The sequence below is a fragment of the Panthera leo genome, chromosome C1 (assembly GCF_018350215.1).
Source record: "Panthera leo isolate Ple1 chromosome C1, P.leo_Ple1_pat1.1, whole genome shotgun sequence".
Classification (NCBI taxonomy): Eukaryota; Metazoa; Chordata; class Mammalia; order Carnivora; family Felidae; genus Panthera; species Panthera leo.
The window spans coordinates 163,264,531-163,277,487 of record NC_056686.1 but is presented as its reverse complement, the minus strand read 5'-3'; the positions used below and the strand labels follow the sequence as shown (position 1 = coordinate 163,277,487).

Sequence of the window (12,957 nt, the reverse complement as noted above, 5' to 3'; positions counted from 1 at the left end):
CAGGCGGCTTGCTTGTGTGATCTGAAGTCACTGAACTCATGAATATTGTGTGTTTAGCCCATGCTGGCCCATGGTAGCACTTCATAAATGGTAGCTGTTATTATTAGTTTCATGATCAGACTGCCTTTGAGCCATTCTTTTCTTCATAAGTCAAGCCCTTTTAGAGTCATTGACGTCACAGAATTAACCCAAAACAGAGGTTTCCCCTTAATTGCACCAACAGCTCTAGGTGCAGATGTTAGACAATGGGGTGCTGGACAACTGAAGATGTTCTTCCTTTACCCTCCACTACCTGAACCTTACCTTTGTTAAGTGCCAAATCATTCTTAAAGACTTGACTCAAGGTATTTTTTCCTTGAATCCCTTTCCCCTCCTCCAAGGAGAATTGATTGGTCTATTTCTTCACTTGAATTGAGACTGAATACAATCTGTATTTCTTTTAGATCTCTCTCCATGCCCATATGCACCTCCCCCCTCCCCTAATATCTAGAATGCTGAACTTCTCTTGGTACCTGTATGTCAGGCAGAATGCCTGGAACATAGCATGTGATAAATATTTATTAATGGAAGGATAACATTTTGGGGTATCAGATTATACAATATTTATTTATGCTATATTATCTTTCATTATATGCCAAGACTCTTCTATTCAAGTCACCTAGAAATCATTTCACCCACTGCTGTGTTTGGCCACCAGTCTCTTGTCTCTCACTTCAGCAATGGTGAAGTGGATAGCTTTTTCTTGGGGAAGAGAAATCCTTGGCCTTTTGTTGCCTTTGCCAATAACAAGACCGTTGGGGAGTTGGATGGCGAAGCTATTGCCACTGGCATCTTTCCCATGAACCACATCAAAAGAAGCAGGGTGTCTCTAGTGGTGATCACACCAGTTCTTCCCAGGTTAGCACCTCCAGTCGCCACACACGGGTTACCAGTGTCAGACTTGATGAAGTTGGTCATCTTGCCAGTCTCCTCATCATTCTGAATGGTGTTGTTCACCTTGTTGAGGGAATCAGGGTAGCGGACGGGGTGAGAATCATGGGTCACCAGTTGAGGGATTCCTTTTGTTCCCACAACGATCTTTCTCACTTTGCGCAACTTGTACTTGGCCACTCTTGGTGTCAAAGATTAGACGGAAATTCTCTACAGTCTTGTCAGTCTTGATGACATCCATAAACCAGTAAGGTAGGTGATATCAGTTTGGACCTTGCCATGCATCTTAATGAACTGCTGCGTGCAGATCTTCTTGATTTCATCTTTTGTTAGGGCATACTTAAGTCTGTTCCTTAGGGAAATGATGAGAGGGAGACATTCCCAGCTTGTGAGGACTGGCAGATGGGCAAGGAGCAAACACGCTGGTCAGTTTATCCAGCTTCCAATGCTTTGCAGCCGCTACACATTACCGACGCTTCTTGGGACCAAGAACGGTGGTTGCACTAGGCATGAAACGAAGGCTGCCAGGGTGCCTGGCAGTGGTGCGTGCGACCCTTGATCTTGGGGTTGTGAGTTCGAGTCCCACATTGGGTATAGAGATTACTTAAAAATAAAGTCTTAAAAAAAAAAAAGAAAAGAAGACTGCCTTCTTCCAGCGTGCTGATAAAATAGCTAAGTTACACAACTTTTACAGCTGGATGGAAATTTAAAAAATTTCTTCTGTGCTTCATTCCTCCATTTCAGTGGTTCTCAACCATGGCTTTGTATTGGAAAGTACTGCAAGTTTAAAAAAAAAAAATCCTGAGGACTGTGTTCTACCCATAAAGATTCTGATGTAATTGGCCTGAGGTGCAGCCTGCGCATCAAGATTTTAGAGTATTATATCTTAGGCTGCTAATTCCAGTGTGCAACCAAACTATTCCCTTTTTGTGGACAAGGAAACTGACGTCCAGAGAGGTCATGTGTCCTGCCCACGCTACATGGTGTGTAGAAGTGAACAAAGAACTCAGGTCTCCTGACCTCTCTTCTAACATACTGTTCATCGCATATGAGCAGTAGTATTCATGTTTGCTTCAAAGAGAGACACCCCTCTCCACTGGGGCACTGGGGAGCAGCCCCTGGTTCACAGGCACAGTGAAGCCTGCTAACTTTCCAATTTTAGGACAAAAGATCGAAAGCAGCTTTCACAGTTCTGAAATATCACCCAATAGTAATGTTTTTGTTTTGTTTTGTTTTGTTTTTGTTTTTGTTTTTGTTTTTTTTTTGCACTGGAAACCAGTGTCACTTTCCTCATTGTCATTTTAGTAAAGGGAATAATCTTACTTTTTTTTTTTTAAACGTTTATTTATTTTTGAGACAGAGAGAGACAGAGCATGAACGGGGGAGGGGCAGAGAGAGAGGGAGACACAGAATTGGAAGCAGGCTCCAGGCTCTGAGCCATCAGCCCAGAGCCCGACGCGGGGCTCGAACTCACGGACCGCGAGATCGTGACCTGAGCTGAAGTCGGACGCTCAACTGACTGAGCCACCCAGGCGCCCCGGGAATAATCTTACTTTTTATGACAATACACTCCTCCTGTGGGAGTAACTTCATTTTGAATGAAACCAAGATGCGCTCCGTAAGTTTTTTCATTTATGGCTGAACTGGCCTTTGTCTGTAAAGGATGTTGGCTAGCAACCTAGGATATAATGTTCAAAGCAGATTGTTGTTCCCTCTGCCCTAGGGGAGGGGGACCTGTCCTGCACCACCCTCCAAATACTTGTCCAAACCTCCCACGACTTGACTGAGTGGAATTTTTACTGATACCACTCTCCTAGGTCTGACTTAGGAACTACCAGTTCAACCCACTTACGGACAGTAGAGGGATTATGTTCTGGTTATCTGTTGCTGTGTGACAGATTATTCTGAAACCTGGCAGCCTAAAACATGCCTGTACTTTTGAGGAGCAGGACTCAGACGGGTAATCCTCAGTCCCAAGTGACATTGCTTGAGGTCCGTCACCCAGAGGTAATCAGCTGGAATTTAGGCTGCTCTGGAGGGCTCGAGGCAGCTTCACTCACATGTTTGGTTCCTGCAGGCTGGCTGGAAGGTCAGGATCACCTGGGTCTGTGACCGCTCCAGTGATGCTCTCAAGGTACTAGGACTAGGGCAATCTTCTTTTTCTTCTCTTTCTCTCCTCCATCCTTCTCCTTTTCCTCCTTCTCTTCTAATACATGGTTTGGGTTGCCATTTTTTTCTTATATTTTTTATTGTGGTAAAATGCACATAACATACAATTTACCATTTTAACCATTTTAGAAGTGTCAGTTCAGTGGCACGAATTCAATTCACAATGTAGTAAATCGTCTGTCTACTTGCAATTTTTTCATGGCCCCAAGCAGAAACCCTATACCCATTAAGCGATAACTTCCCATTTCCCCTCCTTCTCAGCCCATAGAAAGCAACTCTGATCTACTTCCTGCCTCTATGAATTTGCCTATTCTAGGTACATCATATTTGTGTCTGGCTTCGTTCATTTAGCATAATGTCTTCAGGGTTCGTGTATGCTTTCGCATGTGTCAGAATCTCATTCCTCTTTAAGGCTGAATAATATTCCATTGTATACACATTTGTTTATGTAACCACATTTTGTTTATGCGTTCATCTGTTGATGGACACTTGGGTTGCTTCCATCTTTTGGCTATTGTGAATAATGCTGCTGTGAACATGGGTATACAAATATCTCTTCAAGTCCCTGCTTTCAATTCCTTTGGGTGTATACGTAGGAGTCGAATTACTGGGCCATATGGTCATTTTTTTTTTTTTTTTTTAATATTTATCTGTTTGAGAGAGAAAGAGAGAGTGCATGCATGCATGAACAGGGGAGAGGCAGGGAGAGAGAATCCCAAGCCGGCTGTTTGCTGTCAGCACAGAGCCCTACACGGGGCTCGATCTCACCAACCATGAGATCATGACCTGAACTGAAATCAAGAGTTGGACGCTTAACCAACTGAGCCACCCGGGCACCCCATTTCTTTGTTTAGCTTTAAAAAAAATTTTTTTTTAATGTTTATTCATTCCTGAGAGACAGAGATAGACAGAGCATGAGCAGGGAAAGAGCAGAGAGAGAGGGAGACACAGAATCCAAAGCAGGATCCAGGCTCCGAGCTGTCAGCACAGAGCCCAACACGGGGCTCGAACCCACGGACCGTGAGATCATGACCTGAGCTGAAGTCAGATGCTCAACCAACTGAGCCACCCAGGCACCCCTGTTTAGCTTTTTGAAGAGCCACCCCAACTGTTTTCCATTGCAGCTACACCAATTTTACACTCCTATCAGCAATGCATGAGTGTTCCAATTTCTACACATTTTCACCAACATACTTTATTTTCTGGTTTTTTAAAAATGATAATCATCCTAATGGGTGTGAGGTATCTTATTGGGCTTTTGATATGTATTTTCCTAATGACTAGTGACACTGAGCATCTTTTAATGCTTACTGGACGTTTGTACGTTCTATTTGGAGAAATGTTTATTCAAGTCCTTTGCCCATTTTTAAGTTGTGTTATTTTGTTGTTGTTGTTAAGCTGTATATTTGGACTTCTTACATGACAGCTCATGGTGTTCAGAGAAAGGATTCCAAGACATCCAGGTAGATGCTGCCAGACTTCTTATGCTTAGCTTCAGAAACCTCACGACCTCATTTCTGCTGTATTTTATAGGTCATGCAGGCTCCTGAGGTCAGCCCAGACTCTAGGAGAGGGGGTAGCAAAAAATCTGCAACCATTTTCAATCTACCAGAGTATAATATTAAAATTAACTAAAACAATCCAAATGTTTGAATAATAGTAATAATAATAAAGACTGGGGCTACAACTTGGGATTAATACAATTTCTTTTCTCCTGAGGTCTTGAAGGACTTTCACCCAGGAAAGCCTTCACTATGGCATTTTTCATATTTTAGAGGTCTTTAATTATGATGTAGGGATGAGCACAGTTACTTGGTTTTTAAAATACACTTAGCTTGTCTGCTTTATAATGACAGAGTGAGGCAGGAGGCCTGGGTTTCAGTCTCAGATCTGCCAATAACTGGAGGAATGGCCTGTCTGGGAGGATAAGCTAGGAAACCAGCTGTTTCCGACTATTTGCAAAAATTTCCACCACCATCTGCTAATTTCAAGTAGATAAACATGGCCCTTAGTAGAAGAGATAATTTTATTATTATTATTTTTAAAATATTTTATTTTTAAAAAATCTCCAACCTGGGGCTTGAACTCACAACCCCAGGATCAAGAGTTGAAAACTGTACCAACTAAGCCAGCCAGGCACCCCGAAAGAGATAATTTTAGTAATTTAATTCTTTTTTTAAAAGTTTATTTATTTATTTTGAGAGAGAGAGAGAATGAACAGAGGAAGGACAGAGAGATAGAGGGAGAGAGAGAATCCCAAGCAGGCTCTGTGCTCTCAGCACAGAGCCCCATGCAGGGTTTGATCTCACAAACCATGAGATCATGCTCTGAGCCAAGATCAAGAGTTGAACTTAACCGACTGAGCCACCCAGGTGCCCCAGTAAGTTTATTCTTCAAAACGTATACGAGTCATGGATGCATCTCAAGGACATCTATACTGAGTCTTGAGCAGATGAAAGTTTCCTGTTTCTTCCCTATCTGACCAGGACCCCTGCTTTGTATTACTGCAGGATTACAGTAGCTTCTCTTAGCCCTCCCCTAGGGCAAGGGGCTTTCGTTTCTACCCCTTCCATAACAGAAGCCGTGGATCTTTGCTTGAGTCCCTAATTGGGAGGCTTTGCTACCTTCTCCTGCTCCTCAGATGCTCAAAGCTTTTGCTTCCTATGAGAGAGGGTTTGGGGGGAAGTGGGCTATATTTCATACCTCTCCCCCAGTGGTACCTGATCATTACCTGCATGCTTGAGCCCTGAAAGGGGATTCTCTCTTATCCCTTGCCCTTCCCCCAATCTCCCTTGTGATAATCTGGTGGATAACAGCTTGGGAATAGGTTCAATGTTCCTTGTAAAAGTCTGTGATTCCCTTTTTTTTCTAAACTGAAATAGCGCACATTCAGTCTTTAAGAATTGATTGAAAAGTTTAGCCGTTTTCTTCTTACCTACCTTAATGGTGGCCGTTCCTTACTGCCATGCTGTAACAAAGGTAAAAATTCATGTGTTCGCTTTTTTCTTGGAGGGGTTTGCCACTCTTTGGAATTTAATTCACTTAGCTGCCTTGTGTACTCAGGTTTCTAATGGATTCAAGAAAAATTATGATTTTGTAGATTATCTGTTTTTCTTGTTCTTAGGATGGGAACAATGTTCTCTTTTTTTTTTCTAATTTTTTTAAAACGTTTATTTATTTTTGAGACAGAGAGAGACAGAGCATGAACAAGGGAGGGGCAGAGAGAGAGGGAGACACAGAATCTGAAACAGGCTCCAGGCTCTGAGCTGTCAGCACAGAGCCCGATGCGGGGCTCGAACTCACAGACGGTGAGATCATGACCTGAGCCGAAGTCGGACACTTAACCGACCGAGCCACCCAGGCACCCCTGGAAAAATGTTCTCTTGAAGCTTTCTAGATCCTAAGCAGATGTGGAACTCTGGGGGTACCTGGCTGGCTCAGTCGGTAGAGCACACACCTCTTGATCTTGGGGTTGTAAGTTTGAGCCCCACAACTGGTGTAGAGATTACTGAAAAATAAAATCTTAAGGGGTGCCTGGGTGGCTCAGTCAGTTAAGTGTCCGACTTAGCTCACGTTGTGATCTCACAATTCATGAGCCTGAGCACCACATCTGGCTTCACGCTGGCAGTGTGGAGCCTGCGTGGGATTCTCTCTCTCTCTCTCTCTCTCTCTCTCTCTCCCTGTCTCTCTGCTCCTCTCTCTCTCTCTCTCTCCCAAAATATATAAATAAGAGGCCCCTGGGTGACTCAGTCATTTGAGCATCCAACTTCGGCTCAGGTTATGATCTCATGGTTTGTGAGTTCGAGCCCCACATCTGCCTTGCTGCTGTCAGTGCAGAGCTCGCTTCAGATCCTCTGTCTCCCTCTCTCCCTCTGCCCCTCCTCCACTCATGCTCTCTCTCTATCAATAATAAATAAACATTAAAAATTTTTGAAAATAAATAAGTAAACTATTGGGGTGCTTGGAGAGCTCAGTTGGCTAAATGTCCAACTCTTGGTTTCAGCTCAGGTCATGATCTCAAAGTTCATGAGGTCAAGCCCCATGTCCTGCTCCACACTGACAGCACGGAGCCTGCTTGGGATTCTCTCTCCCTGTCTCTCTGCCCCTCCCCTACGCACACTCTCTCTCTCCAAATAAACCTAAAAATAAATAAACTCTTTAAAAAAGGACTTTTAGGGGCGCCTGGGTGGCTCAGTCGGTTAAGCGTCCGACTTCAGCTCAGGTCACGATCTCGCGGTCCATGAGTTCCAGCCCCGCGTCGGGCTCTGGGCTGATGGCTCAGAGCCTGGAACCTGCTTCCGATTCTGTGTCTCCCTCTCTTTCTGCCCCTCCGCCGTTCATGCTCTGTCTCTCTCTGTCCCAAAAATAAATAAACGTTAAAAAAAATTAAAAAAAAAAGGATTTTTAAAAAATCTCAGAGAGATTGAGGGCTCAGTTCTAGATTATTGCCATAGAGGGAATATTGCAATAAAGTGAGTCAAATGAATTTTCGTGTTTCCTAATGAATATAAAACTTACACATTTTACACTATACTGTAGCCTAGTAAGTATGAAATAGCATTGTGTCTAAAAAATAATGTACGTACCTTAATTAAAAATATTTTATTGCTAAAAATACCATCACTTGAACTTTTAGTGAATTGTAATCTTTTTGCTGGTGGTGGAGGGTCTTGTCTCAATGCCCCATGCAGGGTTTGATCTCACAAACCTCGAGATCATGATCTGAGCCGAGATCAAGGTGTTGGTTGCTGAAGGTTGGGGCGGCTGTGGCACTTAGAAAAAGAAAACAATGAAGTTTCCTCCATTGATTGACTCTTTCTTTTGTGAATGATGTCTCTGTAGCATGTGATGCTGCTTGATAGCATTTTGCCTGCAGTAGAATTTCTTTCAAAATTCGAGTCAATCCTTTCAAACCCTGCTGCTGCTTTATCAACTAAGTTTATATAATATTCTGAATCCTTTGTTGTCATTTCCATCATCTTTATGGCATCTTCACCCGGAGTAGCTTCCATCTCAAGAAACCGCTTTCTTTTCTCATCCATAAGAGCAATTCCTCATCTGTTTAAGTTTTATCATGAGATTGCAACAATTCTGTCACATCTTTAGGCTCCACTTATTCCTTTTTTAAAAGATTTTGTTTTTAAGTAATCTCTACACCCAGTGTGGGGTTCGAACCTATAACCCCAAGAACAAGCGTTGCACACTCTACCACCTGAGCTAGTCAGGTTCCCTCACGTTCCACTTCTAATACTAGTTTTCTCGTTATTTCGACCACGTCTGTAGCTACTTTCTTCACTGAAGTCTTGAACCCCTTAAAGTCATTCATGAAGGCTGGAATTACTTCTTCCAAACTCTTGTTAATGTTAATATTTTGACCTCCTCCCATGAATCACGAGTGTTCTTAATGGCATGTAGAATGATAAATCCTTTCCACAAGGTTTTCAATTTACTTTGCCCAGATTCATCAGAGGAATCACTATCTATGGCAGCTGTAACCTACAAAATGTATATCTTAAATAATAAGACTTGAAAGTCAAAATTACTCCTTGATCCCTGGGCTGCAGAATGGATGCTGTGTTAGCAGGCATGGAAACAACATTAATCTCATTGTACGTCTCCATCAGAGCTCTTGGGCGACCAGGTGCATTGCCCATGTGCAGTCATATTTTGAAGGGAATCTTTTTTTCTGAGCACTAGGTCTGAACAGTGGGCTGAAAATAATCAGTGAGCCATGTTGTAAACAGATGTGCTGTCATCCATAGGCTTTGTTGTTCCATTAGGCACAGGCAGAGTTGATTGAGCATAATTCTTAAGGGCTCTAGGATTTTTGGAACGGTCAGTGAGCATTGGCTTCAACGTAAAGTCACCAGCTACATTAGGCCCTAACAAAGAGTCAGCCTGCCCTTTGAGGCTTTGAAACCAGGCCTTGACTTCTCCTCTGTAGCTATGAAAGTCTTAGATGGCCTTTTCTTCCAATCTAAGGCTGTTTCATCTACACTGAGAATCTCTTGTTTAGTGTAGCCACCTTCATTCATGATCTTAGCTAGATCTTCTGGATAACTTGCTGCAGCTTTCACATCAGCATTCCCTGCTTCTCCTTGTACTTTTATGTTACAAAGGCAGCTTCTTTCCCCAAAGCTCATGGACCCACCTCTGTTAGCTTCCAACTTTTCTTCTGCAGCTTCCTCACCTCTCTCAGCCTTCACAGAATTGAAGAGCATTAGGGCCTTGCTCTGGATTGGGCTTTGGCTTAAGGGAATGTCATGGCTGGTTCGATCTTCTATCCAGACCACTAAAACCTTCTCCATATCAGCAATAAGGCTGTTTCACTTTATCATTCGTGTGTTCACCGTGCACTTTTAACTTCCTTCAAGGACTTTTCCTCTGCATCCACAACTTGGCGAACAGTTGTGGCACAAGAGGCTTAGCTTTCAGCCTAGGTCAGCTTTTGACATGCCTTCATCACTAAGCTTAATAATGTCTAGCTATTTATTTATTTATTTATTTAGAGAAAGAGCAAGCACGCAAGTGGGGGAGGGGCAGAGATTCTAAGAAATAAATAAATAAGTAAATACATAAATAACTATATTACAGAAATTTTCAAGAAGGAGAGACAGAATCCCAAGCAGGTTCTCCAGTGTCAGCATGGAGCCCAACACAGGGCTCAAACCCACGAACCACGAGATCATGACTTTGAGCCTAAATCAAGAGTCTGATTAGCCACCCAGGTGGCTCTCTAGCTTTTGATTTGAAGTGAGAGATGTATGATTTGTCCTTTCATTTGAACACTTGGAAACCACTGTAGGGTTATTAATTGGCCTAATTTCAATATTGTTTTGTCCCAGGGAATAGGAAGGCTTGAGGAGAGGGAGAGAGAGCGGGAATGGTTGGTCAGTGGAACAGTCAAATACACGAAACTTTTATTGATTTGGTTCACTGCCTTATATGGGTGTGGTTCGTGGCACCCCAAAACAATTGCAGTGGTCACATCAGGGATCCCTGATCACAGATCACCATAATAAATATAATAATAGTGGAAAAGTTTGAAATATTGCTAGAACTACCAAAATGTGACACATTTTGTGAGCAAATGCTTGTGACACAAAGTGAGCAAATGCTCTTGGAAAAATGGCACCAATAGACTTGCTGAATGCAGGGTTGCCACAAACCTTCAATTTGTAAAAAACCGCAAATTCGTGAAGGGCAAAAAAGTAAAGCATAATAAAATGAGATATGCCTGTATTTTAAAAACTCCTTGTGGGGCACCCGGCTGGCTCAGTCAGTAGAGCCTGCAAGTCTTGATCTCAGGGTTGTAAGTTTGAACTCCACATTGGGTGTAGACATCACTTAAAAATAAAAAAATACATAAATAACTATATTACAGAAATTTTCAAAAATTCAAAAGTATCTCTTCATAGTCTAGTGTGAGCTTTTTTATTTGGGACGGGGTCCTAAGAGATTCAGTGGGGTCAAAAGTTATGCATATTTTACATTTTGATAGAAAATGTCAAATTGTCATTCAAAAAATCTGTAACAATTACATTCCCATCAAACACTGCATGAGTAGTACCAAAAATCTTAACCTAACTTGAAGATTTGAGGCATTTACTTTAAAGAAAATGACAAAGCTATAAAGTGTCCAGTTTGATCCACTGGAAGACATTCTCACTGTAAAAGTCAATTGGCCCATTCAAAAAAGCATTTCATAGGAAGAAGTAAACATTGGTCTTTAGTTCTTTTAGTCCAGTATTTATAGCTGAAGCTGTTTCTATTCAAATGCAATTCACCAAAATTTAGTGCTTAACCACATGAACAACACTTCTCATTTCTATTAGCTTCCTATCCTTGTACATCAGTGACTTTCTTTCTTTCTTTCTTTCTTTCTTTCTTTCTTTCTTTCTTAAGATTCAAAGGAAGCAAATTTATTTTAAATAGGATACACATATATAGATCAGTGTCTTCCAAGCATAGACCCCTTTTAAAGAGCATCAGTGACTTTAGTAATGGCTCTGATGATTTCTGTCATTAGCAAAGAATGTGCTTAACTCTTGGCATTAAAGTAAATATGGCTACATGACATTCTATAGCTTCCAGTTAAAACAAAAAACAAAACAAAACAAAGCAAAGCAAGAAAGAAAAACATCAAACAGGTTTGCTTAAATTCCCGTATTTCTGATTATTCTAAATTCTATTCAATAAACATTTATATTTAGTTTTTGCAATATGCATGTGTATTCTATGTACTCAGAGGATTAAAAATTAGATATGGTTCCTTTTTGTAAGAACTTCCATGCATACAAAATATGTTTTAGAGGAATCTTTCCATCTATTCATCCATCCATCCATCCATCCATCCATCCACTTATTCATTCAGTAAAAATTTGTCTCTAGTGTCCACTCTGTTGTAGTATTGCATTCAGAACTCAAAGTTGAATAAAAGATGGTCTCTGTATTCAATGAAGGAAGGACAATCCTGCGGGAGAAACAGATAATGCTCATGTCCTACGAGGGGGTTAGAGCAAGCTTTCCAAGAAAGGTGGCATTATAGATGTCTGAAGGATATGTAGGATTTCAATAGGTTGTGTAGGAGAAGGTTCACTCCAGGTCAAGTGAATATGAAATACGCTGGGCAAAGGCAAGCAGGTGCAAAAGTGCACTGGAGAATAGGTTGGAGGGGGAGGTTGAGCGATACAGCAGATGCTGAAATTCAATTTAGAAAAACGTTAGCTAGGATCAGTAAGGAGAAAGGGTATCGTTATGGGTAAAAATGGTTAGAGAAGATTTTGTGGAGAAGGAGGAGGCACTTAAATACAACCTTGAAGGGTGAGGAGGATTTGATAGGCAGATTGTAGGTGTGAAAAAGTACTAGAGGCAGAGAGAACAGTATAAGCACAGATTTGTGTCCTTAGGGGGCAAAGGAATGGATCTATGTTGGAAATAGGAAGTATTTAACATTGTATCACCTGCTTTCCTGTATTAGGGTTTTCACGTAGGCTATTTTCTCTTCTTTCTATCTCTTCTTTCTATCTTCTTTGCCTGTAACACAATGCTTTTGTAGTCATTAACAACAAACCCAAGTTAGGGGGACCAGGGGTTTAGTCCTTAATTCACAGTCCCATCAGGGCTTCATTTCACTGTGATTATCTGGGTTCTTCTCTCTCCTATATGTCGGCTTTGTTTTCAAGCTGGCTTTTGTCCTCATAGAGAGGTGGCTGCCACTAGCAGGGAGGCTTTCCCTGATCTCCCTGACTAAATTAGAGCCTTCCTGTTCTAGCTCAAAGTACCCTACAATTTTCCTTCACAATGCTTATCACCTTTAAATTATACACTTACTTGTTCTTGGTCTCTCCACTAAACTCTCAGCCATGTGAGAGCAGGGACCGTGAGTATTTCTCCACACAGGTCCCTAGATGGCACATAACAGGCATTCTGTGAAAATGTGTGAAATGAATGAATGGATTCATCTCAACTTCTATTCAATAAGGAGAAATCTTACTTTGATCAGTTTCAAAATTACTCTTGTGCCTGGGGAGAGGGAACATAAAAGTGAATACTAAGCTCAGAGCTGTGGTAACAATGTAACCCAAAACTGATAAGTCCGGTGCACAACAGAGTAGCTACTCCAGGAATTACATGGATTAAAAGACTCACTGTTATTGTAAATGACACTGTCAAATGCTAGTTTTGCATAAAAAGTCTTGCCATTTGTAAAAATATGCATTCCCACTTTTTTTATATTACCAAGGTTATATCTCACAGCAGAGCAAAATTTAAAAAATGCACTTAAACACAGACCAGGACGATCTTGCTTTTCTTATAATAAATTATCTGCATCAGAAACGCACAATCATGGAACCG

General features: G+C 41.6%; 2 pseudogenes; both read right to left on the bottom strand.

Moving 5' to 3' along the window:
• Positions 1–670: 670 nt before the first annotated feature.
• LOC122226031 lies at positions 671–1,973 on the bottom strand (annotated as a pseudogene).
• Positions 1,974–6,056: 4,083 nt separating this feature from the next.
• LOC122226030 lies at positions 6,057–12,466 on the bottom strand (annotated as a pseudogene).
• Positions 12,467–12,957: the final 491 nt, after the last annotated feature.